The sequence below is a fragment of the Antechinus flavipes genome, chromosome 4 (genome assembly GCF_016432865.1).
Source record: "Antechinus flavipes isolate AdamAnt ecotype Samford, QLD, Australia chromosome 4, AdamAnt_v2, whole genome shotgun sequence".
Classification (NCBI taxonomy): Eukaryota; Metazoa; Chordata; class Mammalia; order Dasyuromorphia; family Dasyuridae; genus Antechinus; species Antechinus flavipes.
The window spans coordinates 435,734,084-435,752,596 of NC_067401.1; the positions used below are offsets into that span (position 1 = coordinate 435,734,084).

The 18,513-nt window shown below is 45.6% G+C and overlaps 4 non-coding genes across 4 annotated transcripts; 1 reads left to right on the top strand and 3 right to left on the bottom strand.

Moving 5' to 3' along the window:
- Positions 1–828: 828 nt before the first annotated feature.
- TRNAG-UCC (transfer RNA glycine (anticodon UCC)) lies at positions 829–900 on the bottom strand. Its single transcript has one exon. It is a non-coding gene; the product is annotated as a tRNA-Gly (tRNA).
- A 7,938-nt stretch (positions 901–8,838) lies between these two features.
- TRNAG-GCC (transfer RNA glycine (anticodon GCC)) lies at positions 8,839–8,909 on the top strand. Its single transcript has one exon. It is a non-coding gene; the product is annotated as a tRNA-Gly (tRNA).
- A 524-nt stretch (positions 8,910–9,433) lies between these two features.
- TRNAE-UUC (transfer RNA glutamic acid (anticodon UUC)) lies at positions 9,434–9,505 on the bottom strand. Its single transcript has one exon. It is a non-coding gene; the product is annotated as a tRNA-Glu (tRNA).
- A 1,858-nt stretch (positions 9,506–11,363) lies between these two features.
- On the bottom strand, positions 11,364–11,435 carry TRNAG-UCC (transfer RNA glycine (anticodon UCC)). The gene has a single exon. It is a non-coding gene; the product is annotated as a tRNA-Gly (tRNA).
- Positions 11,436–18,513: the final 7,078 nt, after the last annotated feature.

Sequence of the window (18,513 nt, forward strand, 5' to 3'; positions counted from 1 at the left end):
GGAAGAAAGGAAGGAAGGAAGGAGAGAAGGAAGGAAGGGAAGGGAAGGAGGGAGAGAGGGAGGGAGGAAGGGAAAGAAAGGAAGAAGGGAGGAAGGAAAGAGGGAAAAAAGGAAGGAAGGAAAGAGGAAAGGAAGGAAGGGAGGGAGGGAGGAAGGGAAGGAAGGAAGGAAGGAAGGAAGGAAGGGGAAGAAGACAAGGAGGGAAGGAAGGAAGGGAGGGAGGGAGGGAGGAAGGAAAGAAGGAAGGGAGGGAAGAAGGAAGGAAGAAAGGGAAGGAGGAAGGAAGGAGGAAGGAAGGAAGGAAGGAAGGAAAGAAGGGAGGGAGGGAGGGAGGGAGAAGGGAGAAAGAGAGGAAGGAAGAAAAGCATGTCCCTTCTGTGGAGAAGATTCAAGATTGCCACCATCCCAGGATGAAAATATCCAGCATAGCAACACAGCCTCAAGGAATAGGAAGGGACAATATGTCTGCCGATGATTTTGACACCATAAAATATCAGAGCTTGCAGGTATCTTAGATATTCTCAAGTAACACTCCTACCTTTTCAGAGGAGATGGAAGCTTGGAGAGGGCCCGGATTAGCATCTGCAGACACAGATCCAGGTTTGGATGGGGCAAGCTGAGAGAAGGGAAGAAATAGAAAGGTGGAGAGGGAAAATACTAGGAAAAGGAAATAGAGGCTGGCGAGTTTCGATTTCTTCTGAGAGCAAAAGGCAGAAAAAGAGAGAGAGAGAGAGAGAGAGAGAGTCCAATTGCGGTTGTGGGCTTGAATTGATGTCTTGATAAATGTGTCCAATTTAGTTCTGTTAAAAAAAAAGAAAAAGATGTCACTGCGTTGGCCGGGAATCGAACCCGGGTCAACTGCTTGGAAGGCAGCTATGCTCACCACTATACCACCAACGCAGACGAACGCTGCCGCTTCAGATTCTTCAGATGAATAATCCTAGGAAGAAAAACTGGGAAAAGGAAAACTTGTAGCTTTTTTTTTTTCTCTCTTCTCTACAAGTATTTTAACAATGTGCACAGCCGGGCTGCAATTACTAGCAACAAGCCATTTCTATGTCTCATCCTCACCCTGCCGGGGGATAAGGGGAAGAGGGGAAAGAAAAGAGGAAAAACCCAAAGCAAAACAAAACAAATCAAAAACGAATTTGGTTCTTCTAGACCCATCCCCCAAACTCCAGCCTCTTGCAAAAGAAGCGAGTGCCGAGCAGCAGAAGCAGGGCCGGCAACTGGATCCGAAAGGGGCTTCTGCGAAATTTCTTTCCAACCCCTGCTCTCCATCCCTCTCCAGGCACACACCGGAGGCTTTGTTCCTGGGTGTCCCCCAAGTTCCCAGCCCCAGGGTCAAGATGTCGTGGGAGAGTCCGCGGGTGGGTGGAACCAGACCCGTTCTTGAGCCCCAGTCCTACCTTCTTCCCCTTTGGCTCCCTTCAATTAAACAATTATTTACTATTTATCCACAATAACTGAGATAATGGTTAATTGGTCAATTAAAAAATTATCCATTAGATATTTTCTTAAGCTCCAACTAAATGCCAAGTACTCTGTATCAGAACTGGAGATGAAGAGAAATTGAAATCAGTTTCTTAGGTATACATTCTACAAGTGGGACAACAAGACGAATGCAGAAATGAAATGCAAAACATACAAAGTTGAGTTAGTCAAAATTAGAAAAGCACAACAACATGGGGGAGGGGAGGGGAAAAGAATATTCAGGAAAGTCATTGTGCATAGAGTATTGGGTCTGGGACAGTGATCAGACTCATCTTAGTGGGTTCAAATATGACTTCAGAGATCCTGGGCAAATCACTTAATCCTGTTTGCCTCAGTTTCCTTATCTGTAAAACGACCTGGAGAAGGAAATGGCAAACCACTGCAGTATCTTTACCAAGAAAACTCTAAGTGGGATCAGGAAGAGTCAGACACCAGGACTGAACAACAGCAAAAGAATTATGAGGAGCAATAATGAGAAATGAGAGATTTCCAGAAATAGGAAACAGTTGTGCTAAAACATGTTCAAAGAAAGTGGCTACAATGTCAGGTAGGCCTGTTTGGATTTGAGTACCCAATTTTACAATTTAATTTTACAAATTAAATGAATCAGTCTAGAAAGATAGGTTGGAACCAGATCACTCTGGCTCTCAATACTAAGCAAGACTTTGTATTTATTCTAGAGGCATTACTAAGCAACAGAAGGAAATTTTTTATAAGAATTTATCAGATTTATAAGAATTTATAAGAATACAAGTCATTCCCCAATTGATAAATGGTTAAAGGATATGCACAAACACTTTTCAGATGAAGAAATAAAGCCATTTATAATATGAAAAAATGCTCTAAATCACCAAATTTAAACAACTCTCTGAGATACCTCCTCACACTTCTCAGATTAGCTAAACTGACAGGAAAAGATAATGATAAATATTGGAGGGGATGTGGGAAAACTAGAACACTAATGCATTGTTGGTGAAATTGTGAACTGATCCAACCATTCTGGAGAGGAATCTGGAACTATGGCTGTAAAATCTGTGCATATTCTTTGACCCAGCAGCGCCTCTTATGGGTTTGTAACCTAAAGAAGTCATAAAAGTGGGACAAGGACCCCCATGTGCAAAAATGTTTGTAGCTACAGAGAGCTCAAAAAGGAGAACTAAAAAAAGATCACTGGATTTTTAAATTAAGAGAATTCAGTTAATAAAATTAAATATTTCTTTAGTGATCTGTTTATCTTAATATTATATATATGTCAATTAATAGTCCTGATCAATATTCAGCCACATTACATAGCCTGCCTCTTGAATTGGAGTAGGAGAAAAGAAGGAGGAAAGCAAGGAAAGAGATGAGAATAGAGAGGTGATTAAAAGATGGGGTAAAGCATTAAGTAGTTTGGGAACTCAAAGAACAAGATATCCAGATCCTCTCAGATTCAGATTAGAAAAGGTCTACTACTCAACCAAATGTAGCCAAAAAAGAGTTGCAGACTCTTCAACCTATAGGGTTCAGAGTTCAAATTTTTACTATATGGATACCAATTCAATACAGCTAAACAAACACTTGTTAAATATCTTCCCAAATTCTTTGCTTGGTCCTGGTGATGCCAAAATTTAAAAAAAAAAAAATTATACCGTCTCTGCACAAAGTTTGCAGATTGTTGCAAAATGGATAATTTTAATTATATTAAGTTTAAAAAACTTTTGTAAAAATAAAATCAACGCAGACAATATTAGAAGGGAAGCAAAAAATTGGGGGAAAATTTTACATCCAAGAGTTTGGATAAAGTTCTAATTTCTAAAATATATAGAGATTTTATTCAAATTTATAAGAATCAAGCCATTATCCAATTGGTCAAAAGATATAAACAGATAATTTTCAGATGAAGAAATTAAAATAATTTCTAGTCATATGAAAAAATACTCTAAATCACTATTGATTAGAGAAATGCAAATTAAAACAACTCTGAAGTACACACCTCTCAGACTGGTCAAGATGACAGAAAAAGATAATGATGAATGTTGGAATGAGGGGAAATTAATACATTGTAGATAGAGTTGGGAACTGATCTAACCATTTTGGAGAGCAATATGGAACTATGCCCAAAGAGCTATAAAACTGTGCACACCTTTTGATCCATTAGAGTCTCTACTGGGCCTGTATCCCAATGAGATCATAAAAAAGGAAAAAGGGCCCACATATGCAAACATGTTTGTGGAAGCCCTTTTTGTAGTAGCAAGGAACTGGAAACTGAGTAGATGCCCATCAGTTGGGGAATGGCTAATTATGTTATGACATATGCATGCTATGGAATATTATTGTTCCATAAGAACTGATCAGCAGGATGATTTCAAAAAGGCCTGCAGAGACTTACATGAACTGATGCTAAGTGAAGTGAGTAGAACCAAGAGAATATATTGCACATAATAACAAGATTACGTGATGATCAATTCTGATGAATTTGGCTCTTTTCAACAATGAGATGATTCAGGCCAATTCCAAATGGGTTTATGATGAAGAGAGCCATACTGTGGGGACTGAATGTGGATCACAACATAGTATTTTCACTTTTTGTTGTTTGCTTACTTTTGTTTTTCTCTCATTTTTTCTTTTTTGATCTTATTTTTCTTGTGCAGCATGACAATGGTGATTTTATGAAACCCTGCTCTAATACATATGGCTGTGCTTTCTGTTTCACTAGTTAGGAGGACCAAAGACAGGGTTGGGCATGCAAGATGAACAAGGTAAGGGTCAAGACAGAGAAATATAAACAAAATGGAGTTACTTTAGCTAAAGTTTTTCAGCTGCACATACTATTACAGTATGTGTGTGTGTGTGTGTGTGTGTGTGTGTGTGTGTGTTTTTACAGTTGTTCATATAAGAGAAGAAAATACACAAATTGAGAACTCATACACTTGAGATCATGGGAAGGTCCTGCTTTTATGACAGTTTCTGCTGAACCTTAAAGATCAAAAGAATTGTGAAGTTCCACTTCACAGTCTGTATTCATACTGACAATCAAGGGTCCTCCTGCCTTTGATCAATATCTTTCTCTTTTGTCAGTAGAGAAGTGCGGGACCGTGTACCAACCAATGCAGGGGATGGACATTCTTAAGTGGATCAAGGTCATTAGAATGAAAGCTTTTTTTGTGATGGCCTGATAGGTTTCAGCAACATGAAAAGGCTTTGAGTTTACCCTTTTGAAAGACTTTGAAAGGCCACAACATGTATCAAGTTAGCCTCAGAATGACATACACTGGCTTTATGACTCTGGACAAGTCATCTAACTTTTAATGATTCTACAGAACTTTGTAAGACTATGAAGAAGGTGCAGACCTATGTCAAGAGAGGGAGATTTCTCATTTATACCTATGTTTCTTATACCGATGAAGTCATGTATTTTGAAAAAAGAGTATAATATATCTGTTGTTATAGGCCCAAGTTACTAAATTGGATGAAATTAATCACTAGATTTGCTAAAAAATGATGTGAAATTTATTATTGATTACTAATTTTGATTAATGGTTAAGAGTTTTAGTAATCCCAGAAGTACTTGCTGTAACTAATCAGTTTTCATGTTTAGATTTATTTTGTATAGGCCTTGGTTGAAAAGTTCCTAAGAAATTATACATACAACTGAGATTGGTCCTGCCTTTTGAGGGGAGAGCAAAAAGATAAATGGAGATTTCAATCTGGTTAGGAGATGTTTTTCCTAGATTTTCTCTGCTAAAAAGGGGCAAGGTAATCTGGTTGGGGATTTTCCAGAGGATATTCAATTTTGTGTTTTCCTGGTTCTTGTGAATTCTGAAGAAACTTCCTTTGCAAGTCAGCACAATTATTGACCAATCACAGTCTTAGTTTAGTTTTCTTCATGGGACTTTATGTAATCACCAAAGTGTATAAAAAGCTGCTCTGAATGTAAAGTGTATTTTTGGTCACTGAGGATTCATTGACCTCTAATATTGGCAACAGCTGGTCTTGCTAAGAAATAACATTTAGATTTTTTTGCCTCAATTTCACTTTATTGCAGATTTTTATCCTGACACACCTGACACACCAAGAATATTCACACATCTCCTAGGGAGAGACTTGAACGGGACATTTGACTATGGCAAAAAACCTGTCAAATTGATGAATACAGACCATGAAGCAGGGCCTCAAGATCCTCAGTCTTTGAGTTTCAACAGGAACTGTCATAAACAGTTCTCAAGTTTATGATTTTCTTTTCTTATATAAACAAACTCTAGCTTTGACAGTATATCTAGCTGAGAAAGCTAAAGCAACTCCATTTTGTCTAAAGCAAGTTCATTTTGCCCATGAATAATAATAAAAAAAAATCTTGTATTTTATTTTACTTTAAAAAAAAAAATCAGGCATTTATTGTTTCCTCTCTCCTAGTCCTCCCATTAGGAAAAAAAAAAAAAAGCTAAAATTAAATATACAATGGAACCGGAGAAGATGCATTCATTGCAATGAGGTTGTTGTATCGGCCACCTTCTTACTGTAGAAGTGAATAACATGAGTTACTCATTGTTGTGTTCAGTGATAAAATCTATTAAAAATTATTTGTTATTTTCAACATTTGTTTCAAGGATGTTTGTCTTATAGAGAGAGATCCCTTCCTAGCAACAAAATGCTCTGAATCAATATAAACGTTCTGGGATTAATATATTTTTGTGGAGATGACAGAATTTTTAAAAATACTAGATATTTCTACACACTACAAGGTTAAAATGATCAATGCAAATAAAAATTAAATCAAATGATTTGATTTATCAAATGAAATTTGATATCAAATGAAAAAAGAAAACAAATCAGAGGAATATTTGTGATGTTAGATCACACTAATCTGTAGCTTCAGGACCAGATAAAGGTATAAATTTAAAGGATTCAAATAATAGCAAATTATTCATACAAATCCAATTATAACTGATCAGATAACAAAAATTGTTAGGTATCTTTTAATATTTCTTAGTTTATATTTCCAAGATCTTCCATATTAACTAGTCTTGACCAATAGCTAATTATACAAATTAAATATGAGGCCTAGTAAATTCAGCTAAACATTAGGATTTACTTAACTTCCAATTATGTTTAAGTTTGAGGGACACAATTTTGTTTTAATATTGATTAAAAGGCTTACTATCCCCTCTCTATTCTCCCTCACCTTTTATCAACACAGACCCACTCAGAAAAGGCAAGTAGATGCAAAACAGATGAGAACAGTGTTACTTTTCCTCCCAATCATTTCCTTCCCTCCCTGACTACCTTCAAGTTCCAACTAAATTGCCAGCTTTTGCAGGAAACCTTTTAAAGTCTTTTTCAGTACTAGTGCCTTTCTTCTGTTATTTCCAATTTATTCTGTATATAGTTGGTTTCTGAATTATTATTTGCATCTCCCCTTATCTCCAATCCATTACACTATGAACTATGAGCAGGGACCATGCTTTTTCTCTCCCCTACTTTGTATTGATGGGGTTTAGCACAATGTCTGGCACACAGTCGATTAATAAATGCTTTTTGATTGACTTTCAGATCATAATTCTTCTACTCAACTAAAGGTTGCATTCAAAGTCCATAACAGAAAATATTTTTCATGAAGGTGAATAATATGAAATAAGACTGGAAAGCTTATATGAAGACATTATATAAGGCTTGAAATATTAAAACATGAACCCCCTATATGTTGACTTCCCCTAATCCCCCCTGTCACTAGCAAGTTGAATCCTGTAAGGGCCTACCACTGCCTTAAAATTAAGGAGCAAATTTGTAAATGGTTAAACTTCTAATTCTGATTTCCTACTGATATGATTTCACTTAATATTAGACTCTGGTCTTATTCAAATAATTTACCAAAAAATGGCTTGAGAACAACAGTACTTATAAAGCATTTCTCTATTTTAAAAATTGTAGTAATTTTATTGATTTTTAATACACATTGCTTTTTGAATCATGTTGGGAGAGAAAAATCAGAGCAAAAGGGAAAAACCTTGGAAGAGATAAAAAAAAAAAAAATAGAAAAAAGAAGTGAACACAGCATGTGTTGATTTACATTCCATCTCCTTTGTTCTTTTTCTAGATGCAGGTGGTATTTTCTGTCCAAAGTCTATTGGGATTGCTTTGGATCACTGCACTACTGAGAACAACCAAATTGTTCATAGTTGATCATGGCACATTCTTGCGGTTACTGTATACAATGTATTCTTGGTTCTGCTTGTTTGTCTCAGTATCAATTCATGTAAATCTTTTAAGGCCTTTCTATAATCAGCTTGTTCATCATTTTTTAAAGGACGATAATATTCCATTACCTTTATATAACACAATTTTGTCCAGCCATTCCCCAACTGCTGGCGATCCACTCCTTTTCCAATTCTTATAAAGCATTTCCCTCAGAACCCTTTCTTTCTCCTGAAGGCCTTATGAAGTTCACTGGGGGTGCATGACTGAGTGGTTAAGTACATTGGTTGACTGAGTTTGAATTTCTTCTTGGATAGATGGCTTTAAAGAACTTGACTAGATACATTTATCCGCTCTTGCTAGTCTGATTCATCAATGGGTTGAACTGCTGGTAGGCTCCATTAGTCTGGTTGTTGAGCAGGAGGACATACCTCAGGACTTCTTAAACTTTTTCAGTTGGAAACCCCTTTTTGCCTGAGAAATTTTTTTCAGGACTCAAAGTATGATTATAATCTATGTCAGATTGCTTGCTGTCTTGGGGAGAGGGAAGGTAAAAGAGGGAGGGAAAAAATTGGAATATGTTGAAAATAATTTTTACATGTAATTAGAAAAAAATTACATTTTTAAATTAAAAAACAAAACAAAACAAAACTAGAACAACGGTTCTAGAGTTGTCTTTGCCTTGGAGCAAATTTCATATGCAATGAAGCTATTCAATCTTCAGGGTCTGTACAGGATTATAAAATACAACCATTGCTCTGAAAAGGGACTCTTTCCGTTCCACTGTATTCGGCTCTTTCCATTCTTAGCTTTGCCTGAGCTGTAAACAGAGAATTACCCCTCTCCCCCTCCACATACGGTGGGATAAACGAAGATGTTAAAATTAGGCAAACGAGCACAGGGAAACGGATTTTGGTTAGAGCTATAAGAATTGGAAAGGCAGAAATAAATGTAGAGAGACTAGCAAAAGGAGGATCAAACAAGTATTACGATATACCTGCTAAGAGGTATGAAGGCCTGAATTAGTGGATCCCAGAGAAAATAAGTGCGAATAGAAGCTGTCCTGGTTGAGGCAGGAGCTTGCAGAAAGAGACCACGTGGTCAGATCCCCCAGAATGCTCTGTCAGTTCTATAGGATTAGAGTGAGAAGGAGCGAGTTTTACGTATGTAGCATGGGTGGTTCAGTGGTAGAATTCTCGCCTGCCACGCGGGAGGCCCGGGTTCGATTCCCGGCCCATGCAGCTACACATTTTTTAAAATCACCGCTCTCTTCTTGCTCTTAGCCGCTCCTACGAGCTCCGAAGCTGGTCCGCACCATCATCCTCACCTGGCTTCTCCTAGTCTTTGTCACCTGGCTTTAAAGGAGACTCAGATGGAACTCACTTCTTGGACTGAGAACCAAAAGGTCGTAACTGCCATAAAGTTAAAATAAAATAACATAAAAAACAAAATAAAATACTCCCTTACTTCCAGATCTCCAAATGTCAAGCCCTTTTGACAAAGACCTCCTCTTGACAAGCAACCCTCACATACCCTCCCCATCCAAGGTGAAACACCAGACAGTGCAAGCGAGACAAGAGGACGCCTGCATGCGATGGGATCCATTCCGCTCTTTTGGCTTCCGGATATTTGGTGGCGAGGCCGAGGCGGAAAAAATGATACTGCACGAACTGACCAGGGAACAGGGAGCAGAATAGAATTTGCTTAGCTACTATTCCTTGGTCGCCTACCTGCCTGTTCTGAAACTCAGTGCAACAAAACATACTTCCCTGACCGGGAATCGAACCCGGGCCGCGGCGGTGAAAGCGCCGAATCCTAACCACTAGACCACCAGGGATCGGGTTCTTAAACTTGTCTCTTCTTTACTCAGCATAATACACGACTTTTGTTATCCAGGGATGCTATGCTCAGCTTTCATTGGAAACTTTTTTTTTTTTTAACTCTTTCCTGAACTACTCTCACCTCCCTCCGGCCAGTACCAAGCTAGGGCCACTCTCCCTCCTGGCCCTCTCTCACAACCCATTCCATTAAATGCTACGCCAATTTGCCTCTGCCGAACAAAAAATCTCTATCATAAGGATTCGAAATCCAAATCTCTCTCCATTTTTCCTGGCCCGAATCTCTCCTCATTTTCTGCCACCCTTCCAACTTTAGTTCAAAGGGTCTCTTCATTTGCTCTTTTGTTGCCATATCCTATCCTTTCTGTCTCTTCGGGGCTCTGAGAATATTTGAGCTTTTGGCTTAATAACAATGTTTTTCTCTACTCTGGTTTTACTAGTTTTACTTTTACCTATTATCTGCTAGGTGCAAACTGTGAATAGAGTTCCGGCCGTGGAGTCTAGAATGACTAATTTTCAAGAATTTATATTTGGTCTCAGACACTTACTAGTTGTGTCATCTTGGGGTCGTCACTTATCTGTTTCCTTATCTGTAACATGAGCTCGAGAAGGAAATGGTAACTCACTCCCGTAGCTCTGTCAAGAAAAATCCCAAAATGGGGGTCACAAAAAGTCAGACAACTGAAAAATGGCTGAGTAACGACTGGTGTAGCTTAAAAAGAGCTCGATGGGTCGTGAATCCTAGAAGAGAGGGAGGCTTATATATTAAGACCGCAGTCTTCCACGTTCTAAGCTTTATCCTGAAGCCCATGCAACTACAAATCCAAACTTATAGGAAGGGGGCGGGGAGAGAAGGATAGTAGGCAAAGACTAGTGCCCTGTCCCACTGCACGAATCCCTAAGACGGGGACCCTCCTCCTTCAATTATCATCCCTATGTGGATGACTCTCAGATTTACTTAAATAACTCTAACCTTTCTCTCTACCTCCAGTCTCTCATCTCCAACTATTAGACTTCTTAAAATATCTCCTATTAAACTTCCTCTAAGTAGAAGTCCCATGAACTTCTTAAACTCATCATATCTAAAACGCATCTCAGATCTTTCCCTCATCGCCTTTTCCTTCTTGTAAAGAGTAATGCCAATGTTCTAGGCACCCAGGCTGGTTCCCTGACATCCTAGACGCTATACTCTCTCCCGTTTCAATTCCCCTTCCTCTCCCAAAGCCAGCAAATTGCCAGGACCTGTCATTTCTATCTTTCTAACATTTCTCCTCGTATCCCTTTTTTCTCAGGGATCCAGCTACCTCCCGAAGACTATTTCACTTCAAAGCTAGATGACGTAACAGTTTACTGGTTGGTCTCTGAATCGGAACCCACGTCAAAGTCAAACTGAACGAGATATTGAGGAATATCAGAGAATGGACCCGGCTTTAGCTGGACCTGTACTTTCAGAAAGAATGTCCTAATGGATCAGATCCTTTGGAGTGCGTGAGGATAAGTTCTATTTCATTATCAGAGTCTCCAGAATAAGAACTGGTAGGACGAGTGCGAAGGGACTCTTTCGTGTTCGTGGCCCAAAGACGCAACCTTCTAAGATAATACCTTGCACATATTAGTAACTCTGTTGCTGTTCAATTGAAATGAAGTGGAGTTTTGATGTCTAGAACTAGCAACCAGCCCCATAATTGGACAGATCTAGAAGATGCGGTAGGACACGGATGAATGGCTCCCTCGGATTCTCAGGCTGGAGAATAAATACAGACTAAAGGGGTGAGAAATCAAGAGTGGAACTTGACGGGGGGCAGTAGGTGTAAAGGTGATGAGAGGTCGCAGCAAAGAGCGGAAAAGTTAAAAAGTTGCGTTGGCCGGGAATCGAACCCGGGTCAACTGCTTGGAAGGCAGCTATGCTCACCACTATACCACCAACGCAGATGGAAAAATAACTACTATCTGTGCCTTATAGAAGTCTCTCTTCCCAGACCCAAAGCTCCGATTGTTTCTTTGCTGATGCTCCAGCTGAAGCCTGCTGCACAAGAGCTCTGTCCGAGACTGGACTCGTCTTGCTCGAACCACACTCAAGCCGAGACCAGCCCAGATCTCTTTTTGGCTCCTTGGCAAGGAGGCCCACACAGGGCTCCTGTCACTTCTACTAAAGACTGGTACTGTCCGAGCTCAGTCACATCCCTCATTGCCCCGAGGTCCCAGGATCTCCCCGGATTCGAGCTACAATCGCGGATCGTTCTCGCCCACGATCTGATGCCGCGGACTACCGCCGATGCTAGAGGTAAGACTTCGGAAACCAGATCTCCGAAGGTCAGCTCCAGCCCGCCAATTTCGGGAGGAAATGAACCAAGAAGGGGTCTCATGTGTTTTGGGCGAAAGACCACCATCGCGCTGGGACCAAATTGTAATCTCGGTGGCTTGGTTTGCCACATCTAGTCTCCGGCGTGTTCTGCCCCCATGGTCCACAGCCCTGCCCAAACCCTCAGCGGTCCTCCACATGACCTTGACTTAAGAGCTCCCTTACAACTCCTTTGGTCGGATGACGTTGGCGCGTATTTGCACGTGTGGAACTGCGCCTTCTGGGGATGCTAGGTGTGTGCCACCGGCAGTCGAGAGCGCTTGCATTCAGAGACGTTCAGTGGAGTGAGCTCTTTGAGCCCTGGGGTTGGGAGAGAGCGTTGATACAAGCGCCTAGCGCGCCGGGTCTTTGAGCCTTAGACCCTTTTCTAACTAGAATAGACGCTCCGAAAGCGGTCCGTCGGCTTCCTCTGCCAAGAACCCTGGCTCTTGTCCGGGTTTCTTTTTCGGTCGAAGGATTGACAAAGAGACTCAACAAGGAATGAGAGATGGAGATGCTCTTGAGCGCCTAGGTTAGGAGAAGGGCCAGTTAGAGAGCGCCTAGGAGGAGCGGGGAGCAAAGGGACAGAAGAGGGCCTCTCGAAAGCTTGGGTTGGGCAAGGATTCCAGGGAAATGATGTGTTTGGGGCTGGGTCTCCTAGAGCCACAAAGGCGTCTTGTGCTTTTGGAGAGACTTTAAGGGCCAGGAGCTGGGACTCCGGCAGAGAAAGGAACAGGACAGCGTATGCAAAACATACACGTAACTTCCTGACCTGGGAATCGAACCCCAACTTCTCGCGTGACAGGAAGAGACCACTCTATCAATGAGAAAAGTACACAGCACATTACAATTGTCTATATTACAATTGTCTATATACCCTCCCTATCCTCTACACTTTTTTTTCCTCCTGCCAATCTCTGATTTGGGGCTTCGTAGGTCCCACAGCTTCTGAGCTTTACAAAACAGAAAGGACCCTTCCTTCTTTCCTATCTCTTCTGCCCGCCTCAAAAACCTTTCGCTCTCTTTTTTGACCTCTCGAGCCACCTTTCCAAATTACACCTTTGGTCCCATGTCCCCTCAGAATTAAAGAACCCGCTCTCTAAAGGAAGAAATGCTTCGACTTCGATGTGTACAATATTAGGATGTGCTTGTATGTATGTGTGCTCGTGTATGACTCCTTAGAAAGTCTCTAGCAGCCTATGGATTTTTAAGGATAATGGTTTTGAATGTATAAAATGAAATCCAAAATATTTACAAAGAATCAATGCTAATGGAATAGAATCATCAACATGTTTGTTTGTTTGTTTGTTTGTTTGTTTTAAATTAACCAGTTACAAGGACTTTAGAGTAAAAACCCTTGTCCTTTCTTGACAAGGAACTGACAGTTCCCTAGACGTGAAATAGGGGAGAGTAATGGAGAAGAAAAATAAAGCGGAGGAGGAGGGAGGGAAAGAAAAAAAATTCAAGGACGGATAAGGGGATGTGGCTGAGAAAGTGAACAGATAAGGAAGCTGCGCTTGCTTGATGGCTATGGACAGATTAGTGGAGGAGAGAAAAACGAGAGCGGTTTATTGTTAAGGAGTCCCATCAACTGCTCCTTTGAGCGAGTCTCTTCCTTCCTGGATAATTTTCACTTCGCTGCAATGTTAACCTGATCCTTTTCCATACTAATCTCATGATTTTTTGGAATGTTCTTCTAGGAACCTCCGGGTCTAAGCTTTGCTTTGCTGGGCACAATGGACAAGACGTTTGCACAACCATTCCCGGTGTCTCCTGGACACGGCTAGGTCGTCGCTTCTACAGGATCGCCGACTTTGGGACCCGTTCTTCTGGAGAAGTCTTGTTTTCAGCGAGATCGAACGCTATCTGAGGTCTCCAGTTCTTTCTTCAAGTTACTCTCTCCCTCCCTCCCTCTTTCTCTCTCTCCCTCCCTACCTCTCTTTCTCCCTCCCTTCGACTCTCTCTCCCTCACTTCCTCTCTTGCCCTCTCCCTGGCTCCCTCCTTCGTTCCCTCCCTCGTTCCTTTTATCGCTTTCTCCCTTGCTCCCCCTCTCTTCCTCCCTCCCTCCCTCCTTCCCTCTCCTCCTCTCTCCCTCTCTCCCACCCTCTGTCTCATTCTCCCTCCCTTGCTCCATCTCTCCCTTGCTCCCTCCCTCGCTCTCTCCCTCGCTTTTCCCTCTCTCCTCCTCTCCCCCTCCCTACCTCTTTTGCTCCCTCCCTCGCTCTCTCCCTCGATCTATCCCTTGCTCTCTCCCTCGTTGCCTCCATCGCTCCTTCCCTTTTTTCCTCTGTCCCTAGCGCGCTTCCGCTCGCTTGCCTGCACACTCCCGCTTGCTCCCCTGCACACTCCCTTCCCTACTCCCTCCCTCCCTCTCTTCCTCTCCCCCTCCCTCCCTCCCTTCCTCCCTCTTTCCCTTCCTCGTCCCTCCCTTGTCCGCTCCCTCGCTTTCTCCCTTGCTCCCCCTCTCTTCTTCCCTCCCTCCTCCCTCCCTCTCTCTCCCTCTTCCCTCCCTCCCTCCCTTTTTTGCTCCCTCCCTCGCTTTCTCCTTCACTCTTTCCCTTGCTCTCTCCCTCGCTTCCCCTGTCTCCTCCTCTCCACCTCTCCACCTCCCTCCCTCTTTTGCTCCCTCCCTTGCTCTCTCCCTTGCTCCTTTCCTCTCCCCCTCCCTCTTTCCCTCTTTGTCTCCCTCCCTCGCTCTCTCCCTCGCTCTAACCCTCGCTCCCTCCATCGCTCCTTCCCTTTTTTCCTTTGTTCCCAGCGCACTTCGCTTGCTCCCCTGCACACTCCCTTCCATGCTTTCTTCCCTCCCTCTCTCCCTCTTTCCCTCCCTCCCTCTCTCTCTCCCTGTCTCCTTGTCTCCCTCTCTCCCATCCTCCATCTCATTCTCCTTCCCTTGCTCCATCTCTCCCTTTCTCCCTCCCTTGCTCTCTCCCTCACTCCCTCTATCGCTCCTTCCCTCTTTTCCTCTGTCCCCAGCGTGCTCCCTCTCGCTTCCCTGCTTGCTCCGCCTCGCTCCCCTGCATCCTCCCTTCCCTGCTTCCTACTTCCTTCTCTCCCTCTCTCCCTGTCTCCCTCTCTCCCTCTTTCCATCACTCTCTGCCTCCCGCGTTCCTTCCCACGGTCCCTCCCTTGCTCCCTCCCTTGCCCTATCCCTCGCTCCCTCCCTTGCTCTCTCCCTCTCTCGTTCCCTCCCTCCCTCGCTTTCTCTCTCGCTCCCCCTCACTCCCTTCCTCCCCCCTCCTTCTCTCTCTCCCTCCCTTCGACTCTTTCTCCCTCACTTCTTCCATCTCACCCTCCCTCCCTCCCTTTCTCCCTTTCTCTCACCCTCCCTCCCTTCCTTTCTCTCTCCCTCCCTCTCTCCCTCTCTCCCTCTTTCCCACCCTCTGTCTCATCTTCCCTCCCTTGCTCCATCTCTCCCTAGCTCCCTCCCTCGCTCCCTCCCTTGCTTTCTCTCTCTCTCCCCCTTTCCCTCTTTCCCCCTCCCTCCCTCTTTTGCTCCCTCCCTCGCTCTCCCCCTCGCTCCCTTCCTCCCTCCCTCCCTCCTCCCTCTTTCCCTTGCTCTCTCTGTCACTCTCTCCCTTGCTCCCTTCCTCTCCCCCTCCCTCTTTCCCTCTTTCTCTCCCTCTCTTGCTCTCTCCCTCGCTCTATCCCTTGCTCCCTCCCTCACTCTCTCCCTTGCTCCCTCCCTCTTTTCCTCAGTCCCTAGCACTTCCGCTCGTTCCCCTGCATGCTCCCTTCCCTGCTCCCTCCCTTTCTCCCTCTCTCCCTCTCTCCATCACTCTCTCCTTCCCTCCCTCCCTCTTTCTCTCCCTCCCTCAGTCTCTGCTCCCCCCTCTCTTTTCCTGCCTTCTCCTTCTCTCTCCTTTCTCTCCCTTTCTCCTTCCCTCAGTCTCTCTCTCTCTCCCTTCCTCCTGCCTTCTCTCTCTCCCTCCCTCCCTCTCTATCTCCCTCCCTTCAACTTTCTCTCCCTCCCTGGTCCCTCCCTCCCTCCTTCCCTTGCCCTCTCCCTCGCTCCCTTCCTTGCTCCCTCCCTCACTCTCTCTTTCTCTCCCTCCCTTGCTCTCTCCCTCGCTCTATCCCTTGCTCTCTTCCTCACTCTCTCCTTTGCTCCCTCCCTCGCTTTCTCTCTTGCTCCCTCCCTCTTTTCCTCTGTTCCCAGCGTGCTCCCACTTGCTCCTCCACACATTCCCACTCACTTCCCCACGCACTCCCGCTAGCTCCCCTGCAGGCTCCCTTCCCTGCTCCCTCCCTCCTTCTCTCCCTCTGTCCCTCTGTTCCTCTCTCCCTCTCTCCATCACTGTCTCCTTCCCTCCTTCCCTCTCTTCCTCCCTCCCTCTCTCCCTCTTTCTCTCCCTCCCTGGTCCCTCCCTCGCTCCTTCCCTTGCCCTCTCCCTCGCTCCTTCCCTTGCCCTCTCCCTCGCTCCCTCCCTTGCTCTCTCCCTCGCTCCCTTCCTTGCTCCCTCCCTCCCTCTCTCTTTCTCTCCCTCCCTTGCACTCTCCCTTGCTCTATCCCTTGCTCTCTTCCTCACTCTCTCCTTTGCTCCCTCCCTCGCTTTCTCCCTTGCTCCCTCCCTCTTTTCCTCTGTTCCCAGCGTGCTCCCACTTGCTTCTCCACACATTCCCACTCACTTCCCCACGCACTCCCGCTAGCTCCCCTGCAGGCTCCCTTCCCTGCTCCCTCCCTCCTTCTCTCCCTCTGTCCCTCTGTTCCTCTCTCCCTCTCTCCATCACTGTCTCCTTCCCTCCTTCCCTCTCTTCCTCCCTCCCTCCCTCCCTCTTTCTCTCCCTCCCTTGGTCTCTCCTTCGCTCTCTCCCTTGCTCTCTCCCTCGCTCCCTCCCTTGTTCGCTTCCTCCCTCCCTCCCTCGCTCTTTCCCTCACTTCCTATCACTCCCTTCCTCCCCCCTCCTTCTCTCTCCTCTCTCTCCCTTTCTCCCTCCCTCTATCTCTCTCCCTCCCTTCCTCCTTCTCTCTCTCCCTCACTCCTGCACTCTCTCCCTTCCTTCTACTCTCTCTCCCTCACTTCCTCCATCTCTCCTCGCTCCCTCCCTCCCTTGCTCCCCTCCTTTCTCTCTCCCTCTCCCCCTCCCTCCCTCCCTCCCTCTTTCTCTTCCTCCCTTGCCCTCTCCCTTGCTTCCTCCCTTGCTCCCTTCCTCACTTTCTCCTTTGCTCCCTCTCTCTTTCTTCCTCCCTCTCTCCTTCCCTCTCTCTCCTCTCGCTCCCTCCCTCCCTTGCTCCCCTCCTTTCTCTCTCCCTCTCCCCCTCCCTCCCTCCCTCTTTCTCTTCCTCCCTTGCTCTCTCCCTTGCTTCCTCCCTTGCTCCCTTCCTCGCTTTCTCCCTTGCTCCCCCTCTCTTCCTCCCTCCCTCCCTCTTTCTCCTCTCTCTCCCTCTCTCCCTCCCTTTCTCTCGTCTTGTTCCCTCACGCCCTCCCTCCGTTTCTCTCCCTCCCTCTCTCCGTCTCTCTCTCCCTCCCTTCCTCCATATCTCCTTTCCTCTCTTTCTCTCTCCCTCCTTCCCTCCCTCTCTTCTTTTCTCCCTCTCCCACCCTCCGTATCATTCTCCCTCCCTTGCTCTATCTCTCCCTTGCTCTCTCCTTCACTCCTACCCTCGCTCTCTCCCTTGCTCTTTCCCTCTTTCCCCAGCACGCTCCCGCTCGCTCCCCCACAAGCTCCCTTCTCTGATCCATCCCTCTTTCTCTCCCCCTCTCCCACTCTCCCTCTATCACTCTCTCCCTTCCTCCCTCCCTCTCTTCTTTTCTCCCTCCCTTCTTCTCTCCCACCCTCCGTCTCATTCTCCCTCCTTTGCTCCATCCCTCCCTTGCTCCCTCCCTCCCTTGCTCCCTCCCTCGCTCCCTTCCTTGCTTTCTCTCTTGTTCCCTCCCCGCTTCCCCTCCCTCCCTCCCTCTTTCTCTCCCTCCCTAGTGCTCTCCCTCGCTCTATCCCTTGCTCTCTCCCTCCCTCCTTCTCTCTCCCTCCCTCCCATTCTATCTCCCTCCCTTCGAATCTCTCTCCCTCATTTCCTCCATCTCTCCCTCCCTCCCTTCCCGCTCCCTCCCTTGCTCCCTCCCTCGTTCCCTTCTTCGTTCTCTCCCTAGCTCCCCCACTTTCTCTCTCCCTCTCTCCCTCTCCCTCCCTCCCTCCCTTCCTCGTTTTCTCCCTTGCTCCCCCTCTCTTCCTCTCTCCCTCCCTTCCTCCCTCTCTCTCCCTCTCTCCCTCCCTCCTTCCCTCTGTCTCCTATGCTCTCTCTCTCTCTCTCTCTCTCTCTCTCTTTCTTTCTCTCTCTCCCTCCCTCCCTCCCTCCCTCAATCCCTCTCTCTCTCCTCCCTTCTCTCTTCGAGGGAGCGAGCAAGGGACAGAGAGAGGGAGGGAGCGAGGGAGAGAGGGAGGGAGGGGGAGAAAAAGGGAGGGAGAGAGTGATGGAGAGAGGGAGAGAAGAAGGGAGGGAGGGAGCAGGGAAGGGAGCGTGCAGGGAAGCGAGAGGGAGCGCTCGGGGAAGTGGGCGGGGTAGTGAGCAGGAGCGCGCTGAGGACAGAGGAAAAGAGGGGCGGAGCGAAGGAGGGAGCGAGGGAGGGAAAGAAAGAGGGAGGGAGGGGGCGAGTGTGAGGGGGGGCGCGAGGGAGGGAACGAGGAAGAAAGCAAGGGAGGGGCAAGGGAGAGATGGAGCAAGG